At 35.4% G+C, this 22088-nt stretch overlaps 1 pseudogene; it reads right to left on the reverse strand.

Annotated features, from left to right (window-relative positions):
• The window catches only part of LOC132065325 (uncharacterized), a 19480-nt pseudogene extending 14015 nt beyond the window's left edge, over nt 1-5465 (reverse strand).
• Nucleotides 5466-22088: the final 16623 nt, after the last annotated feature.

A 22088-nucleotide genomic window follows, 5' to 3' on the forward strand; every position in this document is an offset into this window, starting at 1 on the left:
TAATACAAAAACTATATTAAAATTACATTATTTCTTCCAACAACCTACAAACGATTCCAACTTCCATTTAAATCATTAAACCATCATTTTCATTATGGAATCCATGCAAAACAACAACTAAAACATGCTAAATAAAATTAATTCCTACTTCTACCCAACACCACATAGGTACGGCCACCACACCACACACATGACCACACACTAACATCCAATTCTTCATGAATTTCACCCATTTCCACTTACTACAACACACATAAACCATCTATACACACATAGAAAATGAGATTGAACCTTACCTTTTCCACCTAGTTCTTCACTTGGCTAGAGTTGGTGCTTGTATGAACCAAGGATTTCCTTGCTCTAACAATTACCCCATGTTGTTTAGCACCTTCCAATTAGTATAAAACAATGAAGAAAATAATTTTTGGAAGAGATTTTTGGACCTTATTTTTTTTTGTTGGCTGGCCGAATGGCCTTCTTTTTCCTTTCCCATGGTTCTTCATCTTTCTGAAAGTTAGAAAAGATGACAAATAATTTGCTAAGTCATCCAATATATATACCCACACCATTCATCCATGTGTGCTATGGCCCACATGATTTGGATGAATTTAATTTGGCCAAATCATGTGTGGGAACCACTAGTGCCACACGGCCACATCCATATTTTTCATGAAAAATTAATAACTTCCACTAATTCATTTTTGACCCCAAATTTTCCATAATATTTCATGCCCATAAAATCATAAGCAACTTATGCCTTAAAATAAAATCGATGGTCAAAAATCTCAACCTCGCATCCCGGACTAGTCTTGTCCTTAACTTTCCGCCAATAGCTCGGAATGTCCCGACGTACAAAATACGGGATATAACATTGTATGTGCGAGTCGCATGTAATGCACACTCTTTGCACTTATTGATAGTGAATGGGAACTTCCTAGCCTGTACTTTTGCACCACCTGCGAGACGTAGGTGCTGCAGCAGATATGACATGCGAGTGGCATGTCTTTGCAGCATGTTATACCTGTTGACGGTTTCCCAACTCTTCTTCTTTTGTGCACCTAACATACTTCCTACACACTTAAACACTCGTCAAAAACATCACGAACGTAATAACAACAAACACATGACAATGGAAACTTGGGTTGCCTCCCAAGAAGCGCTTGATTTTACGTCGCAGCACGATGTTAGTACCAATTCATGGCTCATTGAGGAAGAGGACCTCGATAATCTTTGCTTCATTCTGAGATCCCAAGTAATGCTTCACCCTTTGCCCGTTCACTTTGATTTTATTGCCACTTGGGCAAATAAGTTCAATTGCTCCATGTGGGAACACTTGTGTGATTTTAAACGGGTCGGACCATTTGGATTTCAACTTTCCGGGAAACAACCGGAGCCTTGAGTTGAACAACAATACGCGATCCCCGGGGCTAAATTCTCTTTGCAAAATCTCCTTATCATGGAAGTGCTTCATGCGGGCCTTGTAGAGTGAAGAGCTAATATAAGCTCTAAGTCGAAATTCATCAAGCTAATTAAGTTGTTCCGTCCTCAAGTTTGAGGCATCACTCCAATCCAGATTCAACTTTTTCAAGGCCCACAATGCTTTATGTTCAAGTTCCACGGGAAGATGACAAGCCTTGCCAAACACCAGCTAATAAGGAGACATACCAATTGGTGTCTTATAAGCCGTTCGGTAGGCCCATAACGCATCATCTAATTTCTTTGACCAATCGTTCCGATTAGCATTCACTATTTTAGAGAGTATGCTCTTGATCTCCCTGTTTGAGACTTCAACTTGTTCGCTCGTTTGGGGATTATATGGGGTGGCAACTTTATGCTTTACTTCATACTTTTCAAGAAGAGTCTTGAATACCCGGTTGCAAAAATGAGAGCCCCCATCACTAATGATTGCCCTTGGGGTTCCAAATCTTGAGAAAATATGCCTCTTCAAGAATGCGGTGACGCTTCTTCCTTCATTATTAGGGAGCGCAACGGCTTCCACCCATTTAGACACATAGTCCACCGCCATAAGAATGTACTTGTTGTTGTAGAAACTCACAAATGGACCCATAAAGTCAATACCCCATACATCAAACAATTCAACCTCAAGAATCGGGGTCATCGGTAGCTCATGCCTCCTCGAGATGCCTCCATGCCTTTGACATTGATCATAAGCTTTCACAAAGTCATGTGCATCTTAATAGATTGTTAGCCAATAAAAGACACTTTGAAGAACCTTAGCTGCCGTTCTTGCACTACTATGGTGTCCACCAACCGGTGATGAGTGACAAGCTTCGATGATGGGCATCATTTCTACTTCGGGTATGCACCTTCTTATGATGTTGTCGGCGCAAACCCGGAATAGATATGGCTCATCCCAATAGAATTTTTGGGCATCACTCAAAAACTTTTTCTTTTGGTGGAAGTTCAAATCCTCCGGCATGATGTCACTTGCGTGAAAGTTAGCAAATCGGCATACCAAGGAATCATGTCATGTGACCCCGCCATTACTTGCTCATCTGGGAATGACTCATTGATTTCTAAACCATCCAATGGACGCCCACCTTCTTCAAGACGAGACAAATGGTCCGCCACTTGATTTTCACAACCCTTTCTATCCTTGACTTCAAAGTCAAACTCTTGCAAGAGAAGGACCCAACGTATCAACCTCAATTTTGCATCTTTCTTTGTCATGAGGTAACGTAAAGCCGCATGATCAGTGTGGATGACCACATGGGTTCCCAACAAGTAAGCCCGGAACTTCTCAAAAGCAAACACAATAGCAAATAACTCTTGCTCGGTGACAGTGTAATTCATTTGGGCACCGTTCAGAGTCTTGCTTGCATAGTAAATTGGGTGAAAGATCTTACACGCTTTGGCCAAGAACAGCCTCATGGCAAATCCACTTGCATCATACATCAACTTAAAGGGTTGGGACCAATCCGGGGCAATGATTATAGGAGCCGAGGCGAGTCTCTCTTTCAAGCCCTCAAATGCCTTCAGACAAGCACCATCAAATACAAACTTTGATTCCTTCTCCAAAAATTTGCATAAAGGGTTGGCTATTTTCGAGAAATCCTTGATGAATCTTCTATAAAACCCGGCATGCCCAAGGAAGCTACGAACACCTTTGACGGAGATTGGGGGAGGAAGCTTGACAATAACCTCAATTTTAGCTTGATCAACCTCAAGCCCCTTTTTCAAAATCTTGTGTCCCAAGACAATGCCTTCTCTAACCATGAAGAGACACCTCTCCCAATTTAGAATCAAATTTGTCTCTTCGCACGTTTCAATACTTGGGCAAGATTCTCCAAGCATTCATCAAAGGAATCCCCAACCACGGAAAAGTCATCCATGAAGATTTCAATGGACTCCTCAACCATGTCAGAGAAAATAGACATCATGCAACGTTGAAATGTTGCGGGTGCATTACATAGCCCAAAGGGCATTCTCTTGAAAGGAAAGGTCCTATAAGGACAAGTGAAAGTGATTGTTTCTTGATCCTCGGGGGCAATGGTGATTTGGTTGTACCCGGAATACCCATCTAGGAAACATAATAATCCCTTCCGCAAGCCTATCAAGAATTTGATCCATGAATGGCATTAGGAAGTGGTCCTTTTTGGTCCACTTATTCAACTTCCGATAATCCACGCAGACCCGCCCATCCAGTGACCTTGCGAGTGGGGATCAGCTCATTTTTAACATTTGCAACCACGGTGATTCCACCCTTTTTGGGCACGCATTGAATCGGACTCACCCAAGAGCTATCCGATATAGGGTACACTACACCGGCATCTAACCACTTGATGATCTCATTCTTCACAACCTCTTGCATAGGAGGATTTAACCTCCTTTGATGTTCGACACTTGGCTCACATTTTTCATCAAGTTGAATTTTATGAGTACAAATACCGGGCGGAATCCCTTGGATATCCGCAATACACCACCCAATAGCTTTTTTGTATCTTCTCAAGATCACCATCAACCTCTCTCTTTGCTCATCCGTCAACCGGGCGGATATAATCACGGGCAATGTGTTGTTGGGTCCAAGAAACTCATACCTCAAATATGAAGGAAGAGGTTTGAGTTCCAAAGTAGAAGGATCAATAATTGAAGGCTTTGCAGGAGGAGTTTCTCGGTTTTCCAAATCAAGATCAATTTTCTTTGGATTGAGATGGTAAGACCCCATTCCAATCAATGCATTGACAGTCTCCTCAAACTCTTCTTCATTGTCCCCTTCATAGTTCATTATCACCGCCACCAACATATCACCTATATGCTCATGTTCTATGGTTGTCTCCATTGCTTCATTTATTGTATCAATAATCGACACAACACTCATATCCGTTGGTTATTTCATTGACTTGCAAATATGAAAAGTGATCTCTTCATCATGTATCCTAAATTTGAAATCACCTCTCTCCACATCCACGAGGGCATGCCCCGTAGCTAAGAATGGTCTTCCCAAGATTATGGGAACTTCAAAGTCAACTTCACAATCCAAGATCACAAAATCGGCAGGAAAAATAAATCTATCCACTCTCACAAACACATCATAAAGAATACCAATGGGCCTCTTTACAGTCCTATCCACCATAAGTAATCTCATCGTGGTGGGACGGAGAGTGCCCAATCCCAACTTGTTAAATATAGATAGCGGCATCAAATTGATGCTTGCTCCAAGATCACATAAAGCTTTTGCAAACTTGTATTTACCGATGGTGCATGGAATTGTGAACGCTCCGGGGTCTTTTTTTTTTTTGTACCAAAGCTTTGGTAACGATTGCACTACAATGATGAGTGCCCCCCAATGTTTCAAGGCCAGGACTCCTTCTTTTGGTCACAAGATCTTTCATGAACTTTGCATAACCGGGCATTTGCTCAAGTGCCTCAACCAATGGAATATTTATTGAGAGCCCCTTTAATTGTTCGATGAGCTTGAGGAATTTTCCATCGTCCGCTTTCTTTGCCAATTGTTGGGGAAAATGAGGAGGAGGCTTCATAACGGGCGGTGAAGCCCTTGGTACCTCCTCTACTGCTTCCTTGCTTTTTGAAGCATCATTAATTTCCGGAGGATCCTCAACAGCAATGGGCTTTTCAATACTAGCTTGCATCTTATTTGGATTCACTTCTTCATCAACAACCATGGGTTCTTCAACCATTTTCTCATTATCACCTAACACATCCTCTTTTACCAATGCCTCTTCCCTAATTGTCTTGCCACTCCTAGTAGTAATTGCATTGCATTTATGATCACCATCATTCCTTGGATTTGCAACTGTATCACTAGGGAGTGAGCCTTTTTGCCTTTGGTTGAGGATAGCCAAGATTTGGCCAAGTTGAGACTCCAATTTTTTAATAGAGGTGGAGTGCGAACTCACAACTTGCCCCATTGATTTAACCTCATATCGAGTCTCCTTGCAAAAGGTATCGGTGGATTCCACTTTCTTCAACACTCTTGACAACATATCTTCAATTTTTGAACTAGCGGGATCGCTAGTGGGCGGTTGACTAGAGCTTGGTTGATTACCCTTTGGAGGGACATACGGATTTGAGCTCCGATGATTGTTATAATTGGTGTTGTAACCCCCTTGATTGTTGTCACGATTATCTCTCCAATTTGAGTGACCTTGATCTTTGTTCTAACCTTGATTCCCTTGACCTTGCCGCCAAGATCCTTGACTCGGACCTTGGTAGTTCGAACGGGAACCTTCCCTTAGATTGTTGACATAACTTGCCTCCTCATCATACATTTGGAAACATTGCTCATCCGGAGAACCCCCTTCATAGGATTCTACTGCATTCACCTTTTTTCTTCCACCACCCATGACATGTTTTGTAAGAAGGTCCATTTGGGTAACAAGTTTGGCCATGGATTCATCTCTCTCTTCCTCCTTCTTAATCATCTCACGAGTGAGCACATTTTTGGAGGAACTTCCTCCACCTACTTCTGAATCCCTAGTGTGCCATGCTTCATTAGTCTCGGTCAATTTATCTAACAATTCACAAACAGTGGCATAAGAATTATCCATAATAGACTCCTCTACAATGTTGTTCGCCACTGATTTGTTGACCGAGTCTAAAGACCTATAAAATATTTGTAGAAGCACACTATCGGGCAACCCATGCTTGGGACAGCTTTTCACTTTCTTTTTAAAACTAATCCAAGTTTCATGGAGAGCCTCATCAGGAAGTTGACGAAAGTTGTTGATTTCGTCGCGGAGTTGTAACATCCGCGATGGAGGGAAGAACTTCTTGAGGAATACTTTGGTCAATTCCTCCCAAGTAGTGATGGATCCGGACGGGAGATCATCTAACCAAGCCGTGGCTTCCCCCATTAGGGAGTACGGGAAGAGCCGTAGCTTGACTGCTTCAATTGAGACGCCCGGATGCACATTGGTAGAACAAACCCTAAGAAAGTTCCTAAGGTGCCTATTCGGGTCATCTTTGGGTAGACCACCAAAAAGGCCCTTAGTGTTGAGCAGGTGTAGCATTGTGTTGGTCACGTGGAAACTCGAGTTTCCAATTAGAGGGAGGGGCTGAATTGCGGCTGCATAGCCTGCCCCCGCAGCTTCTTCACCGACCGCCACTGGTGGATTTTGGATGGGGTTACCTTCCTCGTCCATATTGCCTGCACAACACACAACAACAAAAGGAAATAAGAAAAGAAATAAAGACTAAAAGTAAAGTTTTACACTAGTTAGTAAATTTCTAGACCGTATTCCCCGGCAACGGCGCTAAAATTTATAACGTCCAAATCCACTCCTCAAAGAGAAAGTGTACACGGTTGTATGCAATATAATTACCCAACTATGAGTCGGGGTCGAATCCCACAAGGAACAATATACTAGGCGATCAAGCAAGTAAGGAATTTTCACTTTCTACACTAAGCCAAACACTTGATAATATTTTGGTTTTGAGAAAATTATAACTAATGCAAAAATGTAAACTAACCTAGAAAGTAAGTAAAATGATCAATGGCCACAAGCATGGATACAAGGGAAATTACTCTCAAGTAACGATCCAATGAATTTTACAATTTTACAACTAAGAGCGGGTTTATGTTAATAGATAATGGTTTCTAAAATCTCATTGAAAGTCTTCCAACCAAATCAATGAATTTTACTCTAAGCTTTTCCAAGCCTTAGAGTGTGATATCAAGCATAACCAATTGAATCTCAAGTAACTTTCCTATTCCTAGCTCAAGTTATTAGATGAGGGTTATGCCCCAAATTCTTGCTATTAACTCTTTTCCTAAACTCTACTTTCTTTTCCAAGCAAAGTATGGGTATTTAGGCACAAATAATGTTGTACACCATTAAATGACATTAAAGCTTGAAGAGTTAATAGAGAAACAATAAACCCACTTCATTAGAAATAAAAATCATTCAATACATAAGCAAAATAAGAGATTCATCCAAACTAAACATATGAATATTTGCATAAACAAGATTCAAGCATTGGAATGAAATACCACACACATAAATATTCAATACATAGCAAGAGTAGAAGAAATGGCTAAAGAATTTCTCATTGGTTGCCTCCAAATCTTCTCTTCCAAGGTGTTGGTGATGAACCCTAGCCTCCAAGAACTTGTGTGTTATGCCAAAGATAATGTTTTACAAACCCTAAAAGAGTACTTATAACATTCAAAACGGAAACAAATTGTGGACAAAAATGCCCCCGCGTGCACAAACATCTTTGCACAGCAAGTGTCGCTCGCATGCACAACATCTTTGTGGCAAGTGCCAGTAAGCAGATCTTGTACGCACAACATGCCGCAGCAAGTCCTCGCTCGTATGCACAACATCTTTGCGAGCAAGTCTTCGCTAGCATGTGCTGCCAGAAAGTGCTGCTTGTTCTATTTTTGCTCTATTTTGTTCCATTTTGCTCCGTTATGCTCTCCGGGCATCTTATCCTATAAAACGACATAAATACACAAAAAGTAACAACAAAAGTGCTTGAAGAGTTACAAAAGCTTAAGAAATTAGCATCGAATATCCCATAATTTCACGGCACATCAACACCCCCAACTTAAAGTCTTTGCTTGTCCTCAAGCAAATCAAAACAAAAATCTCAATGAGGATGCACTTTAAGCTCAAAAACATGACTTTGGTTGGTACCAACAATTAGGCTACAAAGTACGTGAAACTTCAACCAAATAACTCCTCATTTCAAAATACAATTTCAAGAATGCAATAGAGATTTAAAACAATCAAACGACAACACTCAAGCCTCAATAAATGACTCAAAACCACTAGCTTACTAGATATGCTCATTTGACTTAACTTGGAATTTTTTTTTCAACATCGTCGATCTATCGTAATCCACATGCCCTCACAAGAAAGAAAGTCCCAAAATCACTATATTCATGACAACAACACAAGGGACATATACACAAAGTCACTCACGCTCAACAAATAAATTCTAGTGCTAACAAATATCACACCATAAGCTTGCCCTTATTTTCAATCATCACTAACTCAAGAACATTCGGTTGGAGATCACATAGAGACTTTTTAAGCTTGTAATGTAGGCTTAGGGAAGGGTAGGATAAGTATTTGGGATACAAGTGACTACCCCTCCTCGAACACTACACAATACCTTTTGTCCACTTTCCTCTTCATTTCAAAACATCACTCCTTCCTTTGCATACTAGTTTCCCCAATTATTCCAACTTCTTTTTGTGCAACCATTTTCTTGATTTCTAATGTTTCTGTTTTTTTTTTTCAATTCTTTTTTCACAAAGATACTTTTTTTTTCCACAAAAAGTTTGCAACCTTTTTGTAGTTTTTAAATTTTCTTCCTTTCTTTTGACTTTTCCACGACACCAACCTTCACCACTTCTCAAGCAACACTAACACCCCCAACTTAGGATTTTGGCCTCAAATTTACAATTTCATGTTCAAGGAGGGAAAGGTTCAAAAGAGAGACTTTTCATCAAAAAGGATAAAGGCTTGTAATGTGGCAATCAAAGAAAAGGTCATAGGCTCAAATGGGGTTACTAGTGATATTATTTATGCAATGGTAGGCTGGAAAGGCTAAAGAGGCTTTTTCAAAAATCACAAAGATAGCCCAAGGCATCTCTCCAACCAATATAATCAAACTTAGCATTGAAAAACTAACCGGGCAAGTTCTAGATGATAAAAGTAAACACAAGAATTATTCAACAAACACTCACCACACATGGCATATGAACTAGTCAAGATGGATCAATTTTACTTCCTAAGCAAGAACAACTAGAGCAATATCTCATAATCCAAAGTAAACACAACTAGTAGGTACAGAGTCACCAAATGAGCCAAAAAATTGTCACAAAGATCATTCTTTCCTATGCACCTTGCTTTTTAACTAACGCAAAACAATTTGAAGGGGTATTCGCATTTTAACATTTCACATGCAAGAGACTAACTCTATTAGTACCAAACAAACTAAGAGTTTCCACAATTTTCCTCAAAGGAGCACCTACACCTAAATGACAAGACTAATGAAAGAAGCTAAGAAAGAAAATAAAATAATAAGAGTGACTAATCCACAACATGTCAAAAGAACGAAATTTTCAAAAATTTGAGCAAGGTCCAAAATATAATGTGCTACCACATGCCACCCCCAACTACAAACATTGCAGTGTCCTCGCTGCACATAATCAAAATAAAATATTTGTTTGAGGGCAAATAAGAATTTATTTTTTTACTGGCACGACCTGCGAACAGTACCTGCGACTCGCAGGTATGACATGCGATTCGCAGGTGATGTCACCTGATTTTTTTTTTTTTTTTTTTTTTACTGTCAACACCTGCGACTCGCAGGCATGACCTGCGAATCGCAGGTGATGTCAACTGATATATTTTTTTTAGCACCTGGAAACATATTTCAGCAACAACTACTGGTTTGTGGCTGCTCTATGAACCCGACCTGCTCAAAACAATTTCAAAAATTCTGAAACTTTGCAGATTAGTCAAAAACAATAAATTAAACTATTCTAAAAAATAAAATTTCAAAGACGATTTAAAATTTTTAAAACGATGGGTTGCCTCCCACCAAGCGCTTAAGTTAATGTCACGGCACGACGGTTACCTTTACCACTTTTCCCTCCACTTGGAGGATATGAATTTTCGCCCCAACTTTGAATCAAGATTATGATGACGCTCATGGGGCGGTGGTAGAAAAGCAAAGAGGCCAACTCTCAGGTGTCGCATTTTGCACTTCTTGGCCCGCAAGTGAGGCATGCCATTTTGTCTTCTTGGCATAGCAAACTTCAAAATGAAAACGCTTTGATCTTCATCTCCAAAATTCTCCATAAGCTTGGTTGGTTCAACTTCCATATCATTCACCAAGCACAACGTTGAAAAATGGCTAGAATGAGGTCCAACGCGCTTAAATTCCAAATTTGCTTGAATTTTGACATCCTCACCCAAAAATGAACTAGAGTCTTCAAAAATTATTTTATATGAACTTTTTTATGCAACTCTAGTATCATTTCTTCAACTTCGGCATCATTCACTATTTTTGGGTTGGTAGGCTGGCAATTTACCATTAGCTCACGAAAATCAATCTTGACCTCTTCTTCATTGGAAACCAACTCACAACTACAATCCATGGCCCTTTGATATTGAGCATCACATGCCTCAATCTTTACAATCAATTCGGCCTCCAATTTTTGGATAGCAATTTCAAGTAGCTCCACTTCTTGACTTTGCTCAACATGCATTTTTAGAAATTCTTCCATCATCCAGGAAATGCCTTCACGGTGATCCCCATAGGCTTCAAGTTGTTGAGCTTGATTCATTAGCCAATCTTGGCTCAAAATTTCCATCTTGTCAAGTTTTTCTTCATTGTGAGAGTTGTCCAAATCTTGTAAAAGTCCATCCATGGTGAGATACACCTTTTGGATAGTTTTATCATCTCCATGTTGAACTTCTTCCCACAATTTGGTCAAGACTTGCCCATAGTTTTCATTCCTCCCCATTATGCTTTTCAAAATTTCCTCAACTTCTTCTTTTTGAGAATTGGAGATTTCTTCTTCAAGATTTTGCTCTTCTTCAAGTTGAACCACTTCTTCACTTTCACAACTTTCGTTGTGGACACAAGAATTTTCGGGCTCATCTTTCAAATTTGAAATCTCTTCTTCAACCAATTCATTTTGAGGAGTAGACACTTCCATGACAATTGAGGAATTTGCATCTTCTAATGAATAATTCATTCTTTTCATAGCTTCTCCATTTTCTAAAATGGATTGTTGGACGAGTTTTCGCTCTTCCTCCATTTTAGCTTCCCGATCTAAGTATGTTTGAAGCATTGCCATGATGCCTTCATATCCGGCACTTTGTCCTTCACTTGTCATGTCATTGTCCCTATCAAACTCAAAAGCACAACTAGCATTTTTGTTAGAACAACTTGGGGGAGGGGAAGCAAAATAATTGGGACAATCACCCCAATGTCCACCTTGACCACCACATCTATTACAAATACTCTCATCATAGGATTGAGACGGTGCGCACATCTCTCTTCCGGGAGCATTTTCACAATCTTGCCAAAAGTAGGGTCCTCCACAATATGGACATGAGTCATCAAAATATGGGTTGCAACTATCAAACCCATTTTCATTTCAAGATGCCATAGAGACACAAGTAACAAAAATAAATAACAAAAAAAAAAAAAAAACTAACACAAAGAAACACAAAAAATCACAAACACATATTCACAAGTTTGGACCAAAGCAAGCAAGCTTAAAATCCCAAACTAACCCAAATACGCCAAATTGTTCCCCAACAGCGCCAAAATTTGATACGGCCAAATTACACCTTTAATATCAGGAGTAAGCGGTCGTTGTCAAATATAGAACCCAACGAGGTTGGGGTCGAATCCCACAGAGAATACAATGAAGAAATATACTTGTCAAGTGTAACGCCCGACTATTAGTCTATATTTCAAGGGAGAGGGGAATATAATAGTAGATAGGTTATTGTTTGTTCATTAAAGACTAAGAGTGGTTATGAGATATAAACTATTGGTGAATGGGACCAAGGTTGTGGCTCCAATGGAAAGTAATGCGCTTGGGTATCAATTCAACTTATTCATATGCCTAGATGCATTAAACCAAGGGTCACGTGAATCTTGCTAAACGTTTTCCAACCAAATTAGCAAATTTCATCCTAGGCTTTTCCAAGCCCTAGAATGTTTTATATGAGAACACCCATTTAGCCTCAACTAGCTTTCCTATTCCTAGCTCAAGCTATTAGATGGATTTAATGACCCAAATTGTTGCTATTAACTCTTTTCCTAACCTCTACTTTCTTTTCCAAGCAAAAATGGTATTAAGGCACAAGTAATGTTGTACACCATCACTAGACATTAACGCGTGAAGAGTTAATAGAAAACACCATTAGTATATAAATGAAGTATGAATATGAAATCCAATCACATAACTAACACATTTGGTCCCACAACCTTAGCTAAAGAGATTAGCTACTAATATTCATTAAAGATAAAGCAATAATGTAAAGTGTATCCATAAAGATTACAAAAGTATTGAATGGAGAAGAAGACAAAAGCAAAGGAATCACTTAAAAGCTTCACCAACCAATAATAAATGAGCTCCACAAAAAGACAACTTAAAATCTGTAGAATAATGAGTCCAAAACCCTAGAAAATCTATTTATAGAATCTTCAAAACGGGAACAATTTCCAGACAAAAATACCCCTGCGCATCTGGTGCGAATCGCACTTGGTGTCGCATGTGCAACCTCGCGAGTCGCGCAGTTGCACCAAAGCTTCACGCAGTCATCGCATCTTCAGCTTGTTGTGGTGCGAAAGCTACATCGGGTGCGACTCGCATGTACCACATGCGACTCGTGTGGTGCTCGCATGTACCACATGCGACTTGCATGTGGTGCTCGCATGTGTTGCCCCACTGTCTTCCGTTTTAGCCATCTCTATCATTAGATGCTGCAACACCTGCGACTCGCATACAGTACATGCGATTCGCAGTGATGATGTTCATTTTGGTGGTTTTTGCTTCATTTTGCCTCAAGTCACTTCCAACACATGTTATTCTACAAATTAACACAAAAACATGAGAAACGACATGAAAAGTACTTGAGGATTTACAAAAGACTAAGAAGTTGGCGTTGAATGCGCCGTAATTTCACGGCACATCAATAGTAGACGTTAAAAAATTAATACTAGATATTTAACAAGCTTTTTAATCTTATTTTCCTCTTATTTTCATATTTTATATTTTAAATTGCAGATTTATCCAATTTTTTAACAAGTGAGACAGGTTCAAAAGTATGGAGATGAGACGTAAACTTCTTCCATAGTAGATAAGTGTCCACCTGATACTAACAGACACAAATATTGAATATAATGATGTTCTTGGAAGAGAACTCATATATGTATAAATAGGTTCAAGTTGATTCAATTAAATTGTTATCTTTTTATTTTAGAAAACAAATAAAGCTGAACATCATTGGTTATAATAAGTTAGATATAGATGAAATTTGATAGGACAAAGCCACTTTGATTTTGTGAGACGATGAGAGTTATTATCTCTCATTTAGTTGTTCATTTGCTTCTCAACAGTTGGATTTGATTATAATTTATAACAAATTTTTATATATGAAAGGATAATTCTATAAAGAGGATTTCGGTCCTAACTGTTCCTATAAGGTCGAAAGATTTCGCACGACCAGTCAACTGTTTGGATTCACTCATATAAAATATTTGACGTGTATCAAATTAAAATTTTGAATCAGACTAACATACTTATCAACATTTAACAAGCTCAATTGTTTCTACCAAAAAAAAAAAAAAAAACACCATTGACGAACATAGTTTATTAAATTGTAGATTTTTAAGAGTAGTTTCTTTTCTTTTCTTTTAAATTTTTAATGGCTAGCTTAACACAATTAATTAAAAATATCGAATAGAGTTGCTGAATTGGTTAATGTTTGAATTTGAATTTGAACTGAATATGTTAATTATTTGTCCGCATTTGGATTATTTTTTCATTATTAGAAAAGTCAAATTGTGGATGAGATCAGGTAACTAAACTTTTAGAAAGTTAGCCCAAATTAACATCTTGAATAATGAAAATAAATGGAGATAATACAAAAGTATTTGTACTTTGAATTAATTTAAAAAATATACATAGAAATCATTATAAAATATATCTACAAAATTATTCATTTTGTAACTATATGCATTATATATATATATTGCTAACCTACAACATGAAGGTTGTAGGATAGCAATGTGCCCATTTTTTGATTTCCTTAAATATTCTTATTATTTTTTGACTGAACATTAAAATTAAAGACATTTTTGTCATTTCAGCTTAAAACCCCCCAAAGTCTTTTCCCTCTCCTTTTCCCTGCTTCTTCTTTCCCTCGTCTTTCTTGTTTTCTAATTCCAGCAACTCAATCCCTTCTTCTTTCTCCATCACTAATTTCTTTCTCTCTCCGTGAACCCACAGCCAAATTGGATCCTCTTTCTCATCTTCTTCTTTTCCTCCTTTTCCATTCTTTTTTTTTTCTTTTCCTTTTCATATGTTCAAAACCTTCTTCTTTTTCTAGTAGGTGAAGAAAAAATGGGTTCGTGAAATTCGAATTAAGCAAAGTCTGGTCCTCCTCAAGTCATTTATGGGTTATAAATATATTTTAGATGCACATCAAATTCAAATTTCGAATAATAAAGATGAAAAAATAATTTTATATTTAGTTTAACTTCATATAAAATCCTTATACGCGTTTGGATCTACTCTTTGGAGATGAATAGTTCTAAATCTTAGCAAGAGAAGAAAAATCAGAAAGGAGAGAAGAGAAGGGGAAGGAGGGATCGGGGACCAGATGAGAAAGAGGATAGCTGGTTTTAACTTTTGAGTAGAAAGAAAAAGTGTCCACTTTATTGCTTTTTTGGTATGGTGCAATTAAGGGTATTTAAGAAAATTAAAAAATGGATACATTCTTTATCCTACGACCTTCATGTCGTAGGTTAGCAAAACCCTATATATATATATGTTTAGAAGAATTTTGTTCTCTTTTACTCTCAATAATGTAAATAAATTTTTTAGTTTTGGTTACTATTATCAAAATTACTTATACGAATAAAATATTGTCATTAAATGTTATTGTGCTAAATTATTTTATTTTTTGACATTATATATGTTTGAAAATTGAGGGTGGGTGTGGGAGTGTGGAGGGGGGGGAGGCTGTTTGATTTTTAAAGCAAAATTGAAAGGGAAAAAAGGCATTTGACCCATAAAATCATGATATGATTTTGAGAAATGGATTAAATTAAAATAATAAAAGATTATTTGAAGAGTAAAAGAAATTCAATATCCACTTAAGGAACTAATAAGATATTCTAGCACTATATATCATTTATTTCATTAAATTCATAGTAATTTTGCAATAAAGGACATTGCATTAAGAAACAAGATGGCAATTGAAAGTTTGATAAGAAACAAGTCAAATTACAATTTTTATTTTTAATATTTTCCACGCATCGCGCGGGTACGAATACTAGTATATAAAATAGGAGAGGTACAAGCAATGTGGTTAAGCCAAGTGGCAAGCTAATAACAAGCCACTTGGCAAAATTAGGACAAACTTTATTTGGCTTGGCAAATTTAGGACAAACTTTATTTGGCTATGTAATAACATTGAATTTAAATTAAATGATAAAGTTTTGAATCTATGGATAAATTTTCTGAGTTTAAATTGCAATATAAATTTTGATTGGATAGGAAGCTAATTATTTGAATTTGAACAAGTATCAACTACTACTATATGAAAGCGACGAGGGATTCTTTTTACAAAAGTCAAGTCAGTATCCTTTTGGCTTCGTAAATTAAATAAATAGATAAATATTAGTAGTCTTTTTAAAATAATATAAGTTGTTTAAATAGATATCTTCCATATCATACGCAATATAATAACAGACAATTTAGCGTCTCTTTATTTAAGGAACAGAAGAAGAAAAGTATCAAAAATAAAAAATAAAAATAAAAGAAGTATAAGAAATAAACAAACAGATAAGTACGATCTTAGAATCATAATGTCTTCAAATATGCATAGGTTTCAAAAAGCATATTAAGCTATGTGATTTTCAAATTTGAGTTGGAATGAAATTCTAACTTATTAACGTTTTATATAAACCCTTATTAAATCTGACTGCCAAGGTTTGATTTACTATTTCTTCTCTCCTCATTCTTTTCTCTTTGAATGTTCTAGCGTCGTGTTTATCTTATAATTCCTAGACTAGATGCATACATTCTCATATCATGTGATAAGTTACAAAATTTGTTTGCTTGTGTAGTTAACGCACGTCAAAAGTATGAGGTGTCCAATCTGCATACTAATTTACTTTGGAGAGTCAAGTTGCGCTATTTACGAAAGAGGAATATGAAAACAAATGCCTTCATGTAACTCCTCAAAGCTTCTGTTGTATTTCTTGCTACATAGATTTAACATCACACGTTGGGTGAATTTCTAGCTAAGCATCACTCCACTTTACCAACAAAAAAATCAAGGTATATGTTACATTATATTTCAATCCTGTGCTATAATCCAGTTTTAGATTATTAAATCATTTCATAATTCAAAAATATTTTCTCAATTCAAAACCCAAATAGGTCTTAATCTTTTATGTATTTACACTGATTTATTTTTTACTTTTCTCCAATTAGAATTCATATAGTTATTAGATTGTTGAATTTTAACCTACTACAGTAACAACCTAACTGGTGTTAACTCAATTGACTACCATTTAAGTATTTGTGAAGAATATGCTATAGCTGATACAAAAAGTATACTCAGTAATTTGCTATTTGCTTTATACCCAAAAACACTGACATCTTTTTTGTTGTATTTTCCTTTGCAGAGGGTTCTTCTCGCTCAGGCTATTGATACATTGGATACATAATTGCCACAAATAATATGGATTTACAGATAAATTAAAAAAATTATGAATCTTTTTTATTTTATGGTGATTTAGACACTGAAGAAGATAATTAGATTGCAGAGAGTAAAGAACTGATGGAATAAATTGCAAGACCATTTTAGTTTCTATCACCACCAATTACAATTATCTTAGTTAGTTTTTATCAATATTGTTCGTAGGGATGTTTGATGATTTGTTTTAATTTCATTCTATTAATTAACAGGACTTTAGATTTATATGTCTATTACCTATTTAGAGAAACTTATTCTTGAAGTCTTATACTTTTGCTATGCATGTTTTTTTTAAATGAAGACAAACCGAGACAACCGAACTATATATTAAGTTACTTTGTCAAATACTAACTTTGATTTCCTTTATAAATTTCTGGCTTTACATTGTTGATTTTCTGGAACAGTACAGACCATTGTCTTGAACGTATTAGTAACAACGAAAGGTAAGAGTATAGATCAAACTCTTGAAAATTGTTTAAATTAAATTCATTACTAAAATTTAAGGGTAGGAACAGTGATAAAATTTATTAGTTTTAAAGATAATGGGGATCATTTTTATATTTTTGGTGTGATACTTGTAATGATCTCTGAGTGGGAAATAAAATGACACCCCCTTTTTAGCATTATTCTGGCCAAATATGCAATTATTCTTCCTCATTTAGTTATTTATGTGCTTCTCGACAGATGGATTTGATTGCAATTTATAACATATATTTATATATAAAACAAGATAACATGGAAGGAGTATTCTACGAAGATGATTTCGATCCTAACTGTCTCTATAAGGTCGGAAGATTTCTCACGACCAGTCAATTGTTTGAATTCACGAATATGAAATGCTGATGTGTATCAAATAAAGAATAGAATCAGATTATCTTATGAATACTTAACAAGCCTAATTGACGAACATAAGTTAATATATTGTAGACATTTGGAGTAATTCTCCTTTCTTTTCTTTTATTTCTCTGATTGGCTAACTTAACATAATTAATTGAAATTATCGAATAACTTTGGTTAAGTTTGGATTTGAGGTTTAACTGAATATGGTTAATTTAAATTTTTCTGCATTTGGAAGATTTGCCATTATAATTTTAAAAAAAAAAAAAAAAAAACGAACAAACAAACAAATTGTGGATGAGATAAGGTAACTAAGCTTTTAGAAAGTGAGCCAAAAATAAATATTGAATATTGAAAATTAAATGGACATATATAAAGGTGGCTATACTTTCAATCAATTTTAAAAATAAAATAACGTAAATTAAAATGCCAAAAGAGTTTAACACTATATAGCTTTTAGAAGTTTCAATGTGATATTTCTAATTATATGAAATTCATTTAAAGTATAATATCGAATTTTTCAGAAATATATATATATATATATATATATATATATATATATATATATATATATATATATATATATATATATATGCTATAAATAAACAATATATATATATATATATATATATATATATATATATATATATATATATATATATATATATATATATATATATATAGTTATTCATTTTGTATTACATGCATTAATATATGTTTAAAAGATTTTTTGTTCTCTTTTTATTTTCAGTTGTGTAAATAAAATTCTGAGTTAATTTTGGTTACTATTATCAAAATTACTTATACAAAGAAATTATTCTAATTAAATGTTGTTGTGCTCAATTGTTTTATTTTTTTCAACATTATACATGTTTGAAAAGTGTGTGTGTCTGTTGGGAGGTGGGGAAGGTGGGGGGGGGGGGGGGGGGATAATTATTCAAACTTGGGGAAGGTGTTTGATTTTGAAGAAAAATTGAAAGGGAAAAATGATTTTCACACATAAGAATTATGATATGATTTTGAGAAATGGATTAAATTAAAATAATAAAATATTATTAAAAGAGTACAAGAAACTAGATGTCTATTTAATGAACTAACAAAAGATATTCTGGCACTATATATCATTAGTTTAGCTGAGTTCACAGAGATTTTGTAATTAAGTGCATTGCATTAAATAACAAGATACTGAAAATTTGTTAAAGAACAAGACAAAATACAATTTATATTCTTTAATATTTTTCGCGCATCGCGCAGGTACGAATACTAGTAGATAAAATAGGAGAGGTGCAAGCAACGTGGTTAAGCCAAGTGGCGAGCTAATAACAAGCCACTAGGTAATTTTAAGACATATTTAGTAGGTTTTGTAATAATATTGAATTTGAATTGATAAACACAATTCAAATTAAAAGATAAAGTTTTCGGATCTGCATTGAAAAATAATATTTTTTAATTGGAATTGAATATAAGTTCTTTATAAATTTGAATCTGAATAAGAAAATAAAGTTATTTGAATTGAGATAACATTTTTTGAATTTGAAGTATAAAGGTAACAATTACCTAGCCTAGCATCACGTTTAAAATTTTTTAACAATATATTATACTTTTACAAACCAATGAATCCTAAATAAAGAGGAAAAATATGAACTTGGCTAATATTCACTTACAGTAAAAGCACAACATGGAACTTGGCTAATACTTTAACAATATATTATATTTTTACAAAATCAACATGTGAAAAGACAAAAATAAATAGAAATACGAAGTATAACAACAAACATATATAAGCTTTCTATTTAAGAAGATATATACAATTTTATTTTAAAAATAATTAATAAATAATCTAACTATAACACAAATAATGAATTGAGAGATGACGACTTTTGAATTTGAATTTAATTATTAAGATAAACATCTAGATTTATATTTGAATCTCCTTTAAAATAACAACCAAATAAGTGATGATGAGGATAACATCAATTAGAGTAAATTGTTTTAAGATACGGGGTAAATTCTTATTTGAATTTGAATTTCTCAATAATCTTATCAGATATAACATCATTTTGAAATCTAACACCACTTTAAACTTATATTTGATTATATATCTATAACCTATATTAAATTAGTTACAATCCTCCTAAAATTATGACAGTAATCACGTTGGCTTTCTCATGTCTATCAAGCTTCCTATACGGCTTTCCCTTCTATAAATCGATCTTCAAAATAAAAGTAGTTACGTGGCGCTTTATCGGATAAAGTTCAAATTTACATTCCAATATACAACAAATGGTGAAAAATGATAGTTTAAAAAAATCGATCCAAATCCACATCATCCCTAATATATTTCGAATCAAGCTTTACAATGTCAAACAAATAGTCTGAGCTACATTCGGTTACTAATTCAAATGACATTGCGTAAACAATAATAAGAGCTTTGTTGATAAACAAATGGCTTACTGTAATTTTATTTTTTCAAAAAGTTTTACATGATAAATAGATAATTTAAATTTGAAATGAGAAGATAAATCTCAATCTCATATCTAAAATCTAAAAGATAGTTATCCATATCTATTTATTTATATATTATAACGACCCGTTTAGTCGTTATAGTGTTTTTGACTCATTTACCCTTGTTGACCCTTCCCCGAGTCCCGTTAGTATGATTTATGACTTAGTAAAGTCATTGGTTTGGTTTCCGAAAGGTTTGAGTGCTATTTGAGTTATTGGTGGAGGAACGAGTTTAGTTAACGAGTTAGAGTTGACCACGGTCAAAGTCGGGTTAGGATGACCCCGTGACAAATGTTTTAGAAGTTCCAACAAGTTAATATGATGATTTTGAACTTGTCCACAAGTTTTGGTGAGGTTCCGAAGAGTTTCAGATTGATTTGGGTTTGGTCGCGCTCGTATTCGATGTTTCTACCGTAGTCCTTTGGCTATAAAGGGCTCCATATTGATCAAACGACCTTTGTTTTGTGTTTTGATTGAACCATTAGATCCGTATCGCAATTACGAAGCTAGCAAAAAGAATCGTCGCATTTCACCTTCGGATGAGAGAGTTATGGTCGTGTTCGTGCGAGGCGGTACCGGCGCAGTCCGCATTTGCGGTAAAGCTCATGATCGGCCGCGAAAGTAGCAACATTTGCCGGTGAAGCTAGGGACGCCTGCAAAGAAAGGTCGGGGACAGAAACCTATTTTTATATTGAAATTTCAAAGTCATTACCTCATAACACCAAAAACACTTCCCAAGAAAATGAGTCGATTTTCTATGGCTGGGGTGAAATTCCTCCTTGAAGGTAAGTTCTAATCTTTATGTGGCTCATTCCCTTTTCTTCTTCAAGTTCCATGATTAGTTTGAGGTCCACCAATGGTGAGTGAAGGTCCTAGAACCCTAGAAATAGTAAAATCTTGAATAAATTGTGGAAAGTAATTTTATTATTGTTCTATCATCTAGGAGTATAAATTATCACTTCCTAGAATGAGAATTCAATTATTAATGATGAGAATTGTGCATTGAAACTTAGGGTTCTAATAAAAATGGGAACTTTGGCTTAAAATCTGTTTTGAAAGGGGTAAATTGATTAGAAACCGATAAATTAGAGGTCAATGATTGTTGGGATAGAAGTTATGATAAATTCACCATTAAAAGATAGTTCACCCAATTGAAAAGGGTAGAAGTAATTGGGTCTTCTTCCCCAATTATTGTTTTGTTGATTAAATGGTATGTTGCTTACTTAGCATTATGGTCTGTCGTTATATATTAGACTACCATCGGTCTGAGGCGTTTCTGAAACAGAAGGCTCATACGGAGTAGTTCGTGGCTCCTGTTCTACATTCGAGGTAGGTTACGGCTTGCTTTAGTTAGACTTTGATTAGTGAACCGTATAAATTGTGTAGAATTGAAGGGAGAAAGCATGACTAAGTCTTCGGACAAGATGTATGGTTGGATATTATCTAGGTTGGTATGACTTCTGATTATGTGGGCTTGTCGCCATTATTTACACATTATGAAGATGTAGTTGTATTCATACTGTGGTGATTCGCGATGGAGTTCTATTAGGATGGTTGTTGTTGATGGTAACTTGTTGCCCTATTATTGTGATTAGACTTGTTACCTGAATTGTTGTGTTGTGATACGTGTTCTACTCCATTCTCTCTTATTGTGACAAATATCATCAGAGAAAAGAAGGATAATGAGTTTAGACCTGAATCGTGATACATACTTATGGTAGTACTCAGATGGAAACTTGACGTATGACTTACTGTTGATAATGATATTGTGCATGGCATACATTCTCATTGCAT

Source organism: Lycium ferocissimum, chromosome 1 (genome assembly GCF_029784015.1).
Source record: "Lycium ferocissimum isolate CSIRO_LF1 chromosome 1, AGI_CSIRO_Lferr_CH_V1, whole genome shotgun sequence".
Taxonomy (NCBI): domain Eukaryota; kingdom Viridiplantae; phylum Streptophyta; class Magnoliopsida; order Solanales; family Solanaceae; genus Lycium; species Lycium ferocissimum.